Source organism: Nuphar pumila, chromosome 17, assembly GCF_984573655.1.
Source record: "Nuphar pumila chromosome 17, dmNupPumi1.hap1.1, whole genome shotgun sequence".
Lineage (NCBI taxonomy): Eukaryota > Viridiplantae > Streptophyta > Magnoliopsida > Nymphaeales > Nymphaeaceae > Nuphar > Nuphar pumila.
This window is the reverse complement of record NC_143265.1, coordinates 9,521,426-9,531,748: the sequence shown is the minus strand read 5'-3', so window position 1 is coordinate 9,531,748 and position 10,323 is coordinate 9,521,426. Positions and strand designations below refer to the sequence as shown.

Below are 10,323 nucleotides of genomic sequence, written 5' to 3'. Positions count from 1 at the left end.
AAATTACTGTGCTTAACACGATGAAGATGGATAAAAAGAATATTGCTCGAATGTGATAGCTAGTCCAGAGATCCACTGCCTTAAATCAATGGCTCTCTTTTGATATCTGAATAAAAACTCCAAGATTCTTAGAATGGCTATTTAAGATAAAGCTACACAGCGGGGTCGCCCGCGTGGCCAGCGGGGGCGTTGTGAAGGTGTTGAGTTGAAGACCCGGGATCAAACTACGCTGGCGCATGGGTATGTATGTCCGTAGCTTTCAGAGGTGGGCGATGGGGTTTTCTCTCGCTTCGGCGAGGGTTCTTCGTCATAGAAAAAAAAAGGATAGAGCTACAGATTTTGACATTTTGGGTCAATTTTCAGTTTTTGGTTTTCCCTTTCCAACTTATGCATGTAAAGTTTTGCTAAATTGTTAAGTTTATTACTTTGGGTCATGTAAGGCCTTTAGTAGCGTCTTGATTGAAAATCATGGGTTTTAGATAGGGGTGTCAAGGGGTCGGGTTTGGTTCGGACTCAGGTGGAACTAGACTTGGAACAAATTTTAGGGTATGGTATCGGGTCTGAACCCAGGTTTAATCGAGTTCAATATAAGAAAAACCATACCCGGACCCGATAAGAACTACATGAACCAAACCCGGACCATACCTGATAAAACCACATTTTTATCATTTTTACATTGAAAATTTGTGGGTCTTAATCGAAACTCGGGTAGGGTCCGAGTCTTGTATAAAAGTTCACAAGTACCCGACTCCATGTATTAATCAGACCTTCGGGTCCGCACCCGGGTCTTCTTATTTATCACTATACCCGTACCCTATAGGGTTTGGTTTGGGTCGGGTCGGGTCCGGGTAAACCCGGGCTGTTGACACCCCTAGTTTTAGAGTGTCTTTATTAATTAGCATTTTCTTAATCAAAACTTCAAGTCTATAAATAGGGATAAGATTATCATCATCATTATTGTTATTACTATCATTTATGTTATAATAATACTAATAATATATTATTATTATTAGTAGTAGTAGTAGTAGAAATGAGGTTCATAAATCTTTTTGCAGGTCTTCCTACCTTAAGGGCCTGTTTGGTTAGACCCAGTTATCCGGATAAAAAGAGGATATTAAAAAAATCAAAACATAGAAATTTTATTTCTTGGTGTTTGGCTAGAAAATCAGGTTTGTTTGAAAACCCTGAAAAAAGAAAATCAAACTGCTACCTTGATTTATAGAAAATGGAAAATTTTCCAGATTTTTTTTTACCTTAAAATTAACCCGGGCATGACCCGCTGTACAGCTTTGCCTATACCCTAGTCCTGCCCTCTCTCTCTCTCTCAGGTTTCATTGTTACAGCCAGGAGATGCCCTTTGAGTGGCATGGCATACAATTTATTGGCAGTCACAAGCAAATGTCAAGAAGTTCAAAAACCAACCAAACATGCAAAAACTGGAAGCTGGATAATTCTTCCAGATTTTGAAGTACATCCAAACACTATAATTTTTCAGAACCAAAAAGATCATGTTTTACCACAGATGTGGTATCTCATGTGGTAAGCGGGGTCCTGTGCCAAGCTGAAAGCCCAGGTTCGAATCCCTCTGCTACATGAGGCTTAAGAGATATCTGGTAGGGGTCTGCCTAACACTAGCTTGCCTTTCAAAAAAAACAAAAGACCAAGTTTTGAAAAATCTGTATAAATATGAAACTAGAAAATTGATTTTCTTGATTTGCAACCAAACAGGCCCTAAGGGCTCAAAGTCATCTTCAAGGCTTGTTTTTTGTTAAGAAGAGGACATGCTCTTCTTTTTTCTACTCTTCTACTATATGACAAAATGTAGAGGCTATCAACCTGCTTGGGTGTGGATTTGGGGTGAGCATCCGCGGGCGGGCCCAGGCCCATTTAGAGCTCGACCCATTGGGTTTTAATTGTGATTGGCTTGAAGATGGCCAGCTCATTTACTAATTGGCTGGGTTTTGTCTCAGTTCCTTAATGGGATCAGGTTTGAAGAGCAGCACATGACCCGGCCCATTGGCCTAATGGGGCAATGTTTAGTGGGTCATTCCAGCCCCTCCCAAACTCACAAGTTATTTTTGAACGTCAGCAACCCTGATTCTTAAATAAACCAATAGTCCCATGCACCCAACCAATTATCTTTGTATTTCTTATAAAATTAATGCAACTAATTAGATAAATAGTAATAATCAACAACTTGTCATGTATCCAACTGATTATGTTTCTAGTTTGCATAAAACTAATGTAACTAATTAGGTAAATGATAATAGTTACCAAGTTACTATGTAGCCAGCTAATTTCTTTTATTTTCATATTACTAATAAATTAATTAGTTAGCTTAGGCTCATCGGGACGGCCTTGTAGCTCGTGGGCCGACCCAGCCCTGGCTCATGTATATAATGGGTCGGATTTCAGTTCAGTAGCTAATTAACGGGTTAGGACCTAAACCTTGACCCAAACCTGGCTCATGATGGGCCAGGTTGGGTTGGCCCACTGGGCTGCCCGGCCCATTGTCCACCCCTACTGATGATAGGGCCTTGGTTACACACTAAATCATTTCTTTCAAGTTGTTAGTGGGATGGGGTTTTTGTCGCTAGGCAGGCGGTCTAAGTTCAAATTTCATGAGCATCATCTCTTGCACAAGCAGAAGCATGGTGGCTCCCTCGGGGCAATTGGTAAGCCCATAGAGTTTTACGCTGCCAGGATAGTGATTGTAGGTACGACTTGCAGAGCCAGCGCAGCTAGGCCTCTTATCTTGGGGCAGACTTCTCCGTGTAAATATCCAAAAAAAAAAAGTTGTTATTAGCCCTTTAGGAGTTAGGAGATGACCTCCTCATGAGAGGACATTTGGATGCACCCACTTACAAAATGGACTACCCTTTTCTTCATATGAGTGAGTGAAACCAAACACACCCTAATGGAGCAAGAAGGTTTCTTTAGACCCAATTGTAAGACACTCACCATGGTTTGTTCATGCACAAAAGGTCTTCACTAATTGAAGCATATGAAAACCTGCCTTTTAATAGGGAAAGTTGATTTTGGAATGTTCAACCCTATCACTAAAAGTTGGATAATGTTAGCACTTGGTTAATTGGGATTCCTTTAAGATCAAGGACACTAGCACTCAAATGAATCATGATCATTAGCAAAGGAATGGAAATGGTACCTAGAAAATGGGGGAATTAGAACTATCATGCATATGCATGGTCCACTTTAGTTCTATAAAATGGGGCACTTAAAAACAATTCCCAAATTTTTAAATCCAGCTGCAGGAATCTATGCCCTAACGCAACCTAGAATTCTCTAGGGGGGTGTCCATTTTCTAAACATGCAATAAGATGTGATGGATCTTTACATTAGTTTATTAACCATGAGAATCAAGGAACAAAATGTTCATTATGTAGCAAGATTAATAGAAGACTTGCCAATAGTGATCAGGGAGAGGATGCCCTATTGTTAATTTTTCTTTTTTCTTTTTTTCAATTCCGATGGTTTGAAAAGGTTGTGATTAGGGGTGTCAACGAGTTGGGTTTGGTTCGGAGCAGGTAAAACAAGACTTTGACCTGATTTGAGATGCTTGTACCGAGTCCAAACCAGGTCCAATCGAATACACCATAAGAGAAACCATACCTGTAAACTACAAGGATTACATGAACTATACCAGGCAAAATAATGTTGTTTATCCTTTTTACATTGAAAAATAGTGGATCTTAGTCGGAACTCGGGTCAGATCCAGGTTTGGTATCAAATTTTGCAAACCATACCCGGCATCATATATTAATCGGACCTTCTAGGTTCGACCTGGCTTCTAATCAGACCTTATTTATCATCAAACCCTGACCCTTAAGGATTTTATAAGGATCGGATCCGGGTCAAACCTAACCCATTGACACCCATAGTTGTGATACACAATGCAGCCATTATGAAAGCATATCACTTTAGATTGTAGAATATCATCAATTAATATTCAATCCCCACCACACATCTCACTTGAGAACTGCAAGAGTGGGCACACACATCTGCATCAAAATGAGATGTGCGGTTGGCCGGATTAAATATTTTTGATGAATCCCATGACATTGATTTATCTTTCTGAGGAATAATTAATTACTAAAATTTTAAGTCCGCATCAGATCCAAATCCAATTAACTCCCTACCCTTTCTTCTGGATCAAGATTTACACATAAAACAAGTTGAACGGATATAGATAGTCACCAAGTTTTCTTTTAGATCTCTACTTTTATTGAAAGAAATGAGTGCCAGCTTGCTTCTTTATTGTGAAAGACAAACCAGCAGATTATAGCATTGTTACAACTCCCTAAGGACTTGTGTGTCGGTTACCTCACATGGAGATTATCCACTTTGGCTGAGAATTTCATCTATATATATATATATATATATATATATATATATATATATATATATATATATATATAATGAAAACCTATCCACTTAAAAACATATCAAACATACACATCACAGGTTTTATTGTTTTTTGGTATTTTTTCATAATTCCGACCCTACAGATGTGATCTATATTCTTGTTATCAGTTTTTAGAGCATTTGATTCCGATGCATGGATAGGTTTTTATAAGTTTTAAAATTATTAGCGTACAATTTTTATAAATTTTTGAGCCTCAAAATACCATTTTTATTATCCAAAATTTATGATCCAAGTGTGATTTTTAGTAAATCAATCGTTCTGAACACATCTCTAGGGTCATAATTTTGAAAAAAAATACCAATTTTTTTTCATTGGGGCATATTTTTTTAGTGGGTAGGTTTTCATTTTCTTATATATATATATATATATATATATATATATATATATATATATATATATATATATATATATATATATATATATATATATATATATATATATATATATAATGGGTAACTGCATTGCGCAGATACCAGCCCGAAAAATCAGGGTTGTCCATTGCGGCCTTGATGAACAACCTGCGAAAAACAGGCAAAAAATGCACAAAAACATTGTTTTTGCACTTTTTGCCTTTAAAGGCGGAAGGTCCCAGCAAAAACTAGGGGTGGCAATCGGGTCGGGTTGGTGGGTCGGGTCGGCGGGTTGGCAGATCAGCATACCTCAACACGAACCCGACCCGTTTATTAAACGGGTCGGCTGTGGCAAAACACGAACCCGACCCATTTATTAAATGAGTAACCCGACATGACCCGCCTAACCCATTTAATAAATGGGTCGGGTCGGGTAAATGGGTTGGGGAGAGCACTCCAAATACCTTGGGCGTGACGATGGTTCCTGCCCTCACGGAGAGTCTCCCGAAGGCCGGCTTCTCCAGTGCTAGACCACCGTGGCTGAGGGATGAAACCCTAACCCGCGAGGGCCTTAGGCTTTCGAATGACGCCAGAGCGGCGGAAGAGGAGGCGAACGGGACGGTGGCCATGGCCTACGGAGAGAGGTGGTTGCTGCCCTCATGGAGAGTCTCCCAGAGGCTGGCTTCTCCAGCGCTAGACCGCCGTGGCTGAGGGACGAAACCCTAACCCGTGAGGACCTCAGGCCTTCGAATGGTGCCAGAGCGGCGGAAAAGGAGGCGAATGGGACGGTGGCCACTGGCCATGGCCTACGGAGAGAGGCGGGTCCTGCACACAGAGAAGAAGGAGAGAGGGGTAGAGGATTAGGGCGTGAATTAGGGCAAGAAGAAGAGCAAAGTGAAGGACTTGAATTAGGGTAAAGAGGCGACCCCGACCCCGACCCATTTATTAAACGGGTCAGCCGGGTTGGCGTACCCCTAACACGAACCCGACCCGTTTAATAAACGGGTTAGGCGGCTCAACCCGTTTATTAAACGGGTTAGTTTAAGCTAAACCCGAACCCGCCTAAGGGTCGGGTTGGCGGGTCGTGTCAGGTTTTGCCACCCCTAGCGAAAACTAAGACTTTTAGCAATGGTCAAAAATATATCATTAAAGGCCTCACTTTTTGATGAAGCCTTTAATGACAAACTTTTGACAGCTGTTAAAAGTCTTAGTTTCTGTTGGGACCTTACCACTAATTGTAAAAAAGACAAAAATGTGTGCATTTTTTTTGTGGCCATCCATGCCTGTGATGGACGACCAAATGAGTTAGTCTCGTAGTTGCTTTCCTAAGGGTTGCGCAGTTAAGCATTAGTCTCTCTTTATATATATATATAAGAGAATGAAAACCTCCTGTATGGAAACCCTATCAAACCTTTCAATGAAATATTTTTGTTGGTTTTTTTCAAAATTCTGACCAGATGTCTTGAGGATGATTTATTTACTATAAATCAACACTTGGATCATAAATTTTGGATAGAAAAATTGGTATTTTGAGCCTAAATTTTTTATGGAAATTGTAGAAAGCTATTCATGCATAGGAATCAAATGCTCCAAAGAGCTGATTCACATGAAAACAAGCTTATAATCACATATGTAATCATTACTATATATATATTGCGTAATGTCGTTAGCTCTTAGCGTCGGACTGTCATCATACTTGTGCTGGCCGTCCTACGTAAAATCAAAGCGTCAGCTCTAGGACTGTGGTTTTATTTTTAAATATTTTTTATTTATATTTTCTTGAAAAAAAAATTATTGTTTACATTTATTTTTTATTGCAAAGATTTTACCAAAAATACAAAAATTTTAAAACAAATTAAAATTCTCACGAGTTTTTAAGTGCCGATATTTTGGGAGTTTTTACTTTTGTCACTATGGATCTGCCAAATCACTTTGAGAAAGTGATTTGACATCCTCACGGTTCATTGTGGTGATAAATGGTCATTATTTTGACTACCAATGATGACATCATCATTAGCTTTTTTGTGGGGCCCACAACTTGCACAAGGGACCCGTGGGGATGTCAAATTCACTTTCTCTGATATGCCCTCGAAGATTTGGATATGGGTAGGGCTGGTAAACTTGGCTTGTTTTTGTGATGATTCCAGCTGAGCTAGAGCTCATGACGAACCCAAGCTCAACTAACTGAGTTTGAGCTCGCTCGTTCCTTAAACGTAGGCTATTTCAAAGTTGAAATTAATAGATTTTGAACTCTAGACCAATTGGCTTAAGATGGTTCTTTTGCATAGAAAATACTTATATCTCAAAACTAGAAGCAATGTGAATTTTTACTTTAAACTATCGCTTTGAAGCCAAATACTCCAACTACTAATTCCACCCTATATGGAAAACACTCCCTTCTCATTCCTTTTGGAGTAACTGAGCATGTTCTTGTTTGACTTACTGCACTTATTTTACATGTCTTAAGAAGTTGTTCACTAGCGTCTCGGCTCATCTCGTTTCTCAGCCTTAGAACGGGGCACCCAAATTCTTGTTTCCTACCAACAAAGTATGTATGTGTGTTTATATGAAAATTGGAATAAGTTTACCAACCAAATATGTTTGTTGGTATGAAAGATTTTCATAGACTTTTTAAAAAAAAAATCACGGTACAGATGTGATCTAAACGCTTGGTTTTATAGAAACGGACTCTTGGATCATCCAATTACTATGTATAAAAATGATCTTTTAAGAGTTGATAATTAATGGCTTAGAATTTTCATAAATATTCAAGGACAATAAAATTGCATTTGTTGATCTAATTACGATGTTCTAACAATCAATTCCTAGCAAATGGATCAAGCTGAATGTATCTACAGGGTTAGATTTACAAAAAAAATAGTAAATATATTTGGTTTGTAAACATATTTTAGTTACATTATATATATATATATATATATATATATATATATATATATATATATATATATATATACACACACACACGAGGAATGAAAACCTCCCCAATGAAAACGGTTTCAAAGTTATGCAATGAAATTCTTTTGATATTTTTTTCAAAATTCTGATGGTACAGATGTGTTAATCATGATTGATTTACTAAAAATCAACACTTGAATCATGAATTTTGGATAGAAAAAATGGTATTTGGAGCCTCAAAAAATTATGAAAATTGTACATAGTTGATTTTGAAACTTATAAAAGCCTATTCATGCATTAGAATCAAATGCTCCAAAAACTGATTCCTATAAAAGCAAGCATGTAGATCACATCTCTACGGTTGAAATTTTGAAAAAAATAACAAAAATCCAATAAAATGTATATTGGGTGGGTTTAGTAGGGTTTTCCATTTGGTAGGTTTTGATTCCTTTATATATATATATATATATATATATATATATATATATATATATATATATATATATATATATATATTTATATATATATATATTTATATATATATATATATATATATGTGTGTGTGTGTGTGAGAAATGAAAACCTACAAAATACAAAACCTATTAAAAATGAAACATGATAGTGGATTCTTGTTTTTTTTTTTTAAATTGTGACTCATGGATATGTTCAGCACTATTGATTTAATAGAAATCGACACTTGAATCATACATTTTGGATTAAAAATAGTATTAAATTTAAGAAAATTCTAGGTTGTTGGTTTTTGAAACCTCAAAAAACCTATTTATGCATCGAAATCAAATGTTAGAAGAGGTGATTTTTTATAAAAACAATCACACAGATCACATCAAATTTCAAAAAAACACTAAAAAATCATGAAAATCTAAATAACGTTTTATTTAATAGGTTTTGTATTTTGTAGGTCTATATATATATATATATATAAAAGAGTTAAAGAGAGAGTTGACTTACGAACAGAGCTCTGCTTGTCTGGTATTGCATGTCACCTTGTGTTGGTACGTTCCTGGTGGTTCAAAACCCAATGGTATAGTTGTATAACTGATAGCGGTCTGCCTAACCTCAGCTTGCCTTTAAAAAAAGAAAAAAAATGTGATAAATTCGACGTGAGCTGTGATATGATATTGGAGGTACAAATGAATCGTCGTTTCTCACCAACCATATCCACAAAATTATTCTGAATCAAATCGGTGGCTGTGAACAACTGAAGGGCACAGAGTTGTACACCCGTGATTCTGTGCATGTCAGCCTCCCTCCCTCTCCACCACAACCCACTCAGCGCCAAAACCTACTACACTCACGGGCCTAAACATAACACCTCTCCCTTTGATTATTTAAAGCCACGTTGAGGCCACCCATTGAGCAGAGCCAGTGTGAAAGTGAGTTCAGCACACAGTCTCATCTCATCAACAATGGAGGCCAAGGTGATGATCATGGTGCTGCTGGTGGCAGTGACCCTGAGTGCAGCAGCTGGGTTCGGTCTGGGTCCCCTAGGAGGTACCCAACCAGCAGCAGGCCTGTGCAACATGAGCCAAGATGGGCTCATGGCTTGCAAGCCATGGGTCACTGGGCCTACATCCCCGGTAGCAGACCCATCTGCAGCCTGCTGCGCCGCTCTCGCTGCAGCGGACATGGTCTGCCTCTGCTCGTACCGCAACTCCATGGTGCTGCCTGCTCTTGGGATTGACCCCAAGCTGGCCATGCAGCTCCCTAAGAAGTGCAACGTCATCCCACCACCTCAATGCTAAGGTGTCAATTCGTCTGTGCATTGTGCTGCATTTTTTGCCAAGTTTTGTGCATTTCGACTTCTACAACAAGATGAAGAGGAAGGATAGGTGCTATGTAATTGCACACTTTTATTGTGCTGCTGCACCTAATCACCAGCCTGTCAGCGGACAGTGGGTGATAAGTGCAGCAGCACACAATCACATTGCACCTGATTTGATCACACGAATGAACCACATCCAACACCTCTATGGTCTGACCTAGTCTGGTCTGATCACATAATCCATAAGATCAACCCTAAAAAGTACTTGCATAATAAAAGTGAGGCATGCTAGACTCAAGTGATGGGCAGTCTTGGTTCAAATACCATGAGCAACACCCCTAAGTGTGTCAACAGGTCGTGTTTGGTTCAGACCTAAGTGGAACCAGACTTAGAACTGTTTTTCTAGTATGGTATCAGTTCCGGAGTCGGGTCTAATAGGATTCATTATAAGAAAACCATACCCAATAAAACCATATTTTTTATCATTTTTACATTTAAAAATTGTGGGCCTTAATCGAAACTCGGGTCGGGTATAAAATTTTACAAACTATACTCGGGTCCATATATTAATCGGTCTGAACCCAGTTCTTATTATTTATTACCATACACAGACCCTATACGTTTTTGTTTGGGTCCGATCCGAGTAAACCCGACCCATTGACGCCCCTAATTACTCCCTGTGTAAGCCGAAGTTTGGTGACTCCCTGGGTCGAGTGGTAAACCCTAAGAGTTTTACATCGACATAGACCATAAGTACGGCAGGCTGAGCCAGCGCAGCTAAGCCTCCACGCCTGTGGCGAGACATATACATTTATCAGCTAGCCCATAGG

The 10,323-nt window shown here is 38.7% G+C and overlaps 1 pseudogene; it reads left to right on the top strand.

The window, feature by feature from the left end:
• The first annotated feature begins 9,137 nt into the window (after positions 1 to 9,137).
• Positions 9,138 to 9,473, top strand: LOC149811590 (putative lipid-transfer protein DIR1 pseudogene; annotated as a pseudogene).
• The last annotated feature ends 850 nt before the right edge of the window (positions 9,474 to 10,323 follow it).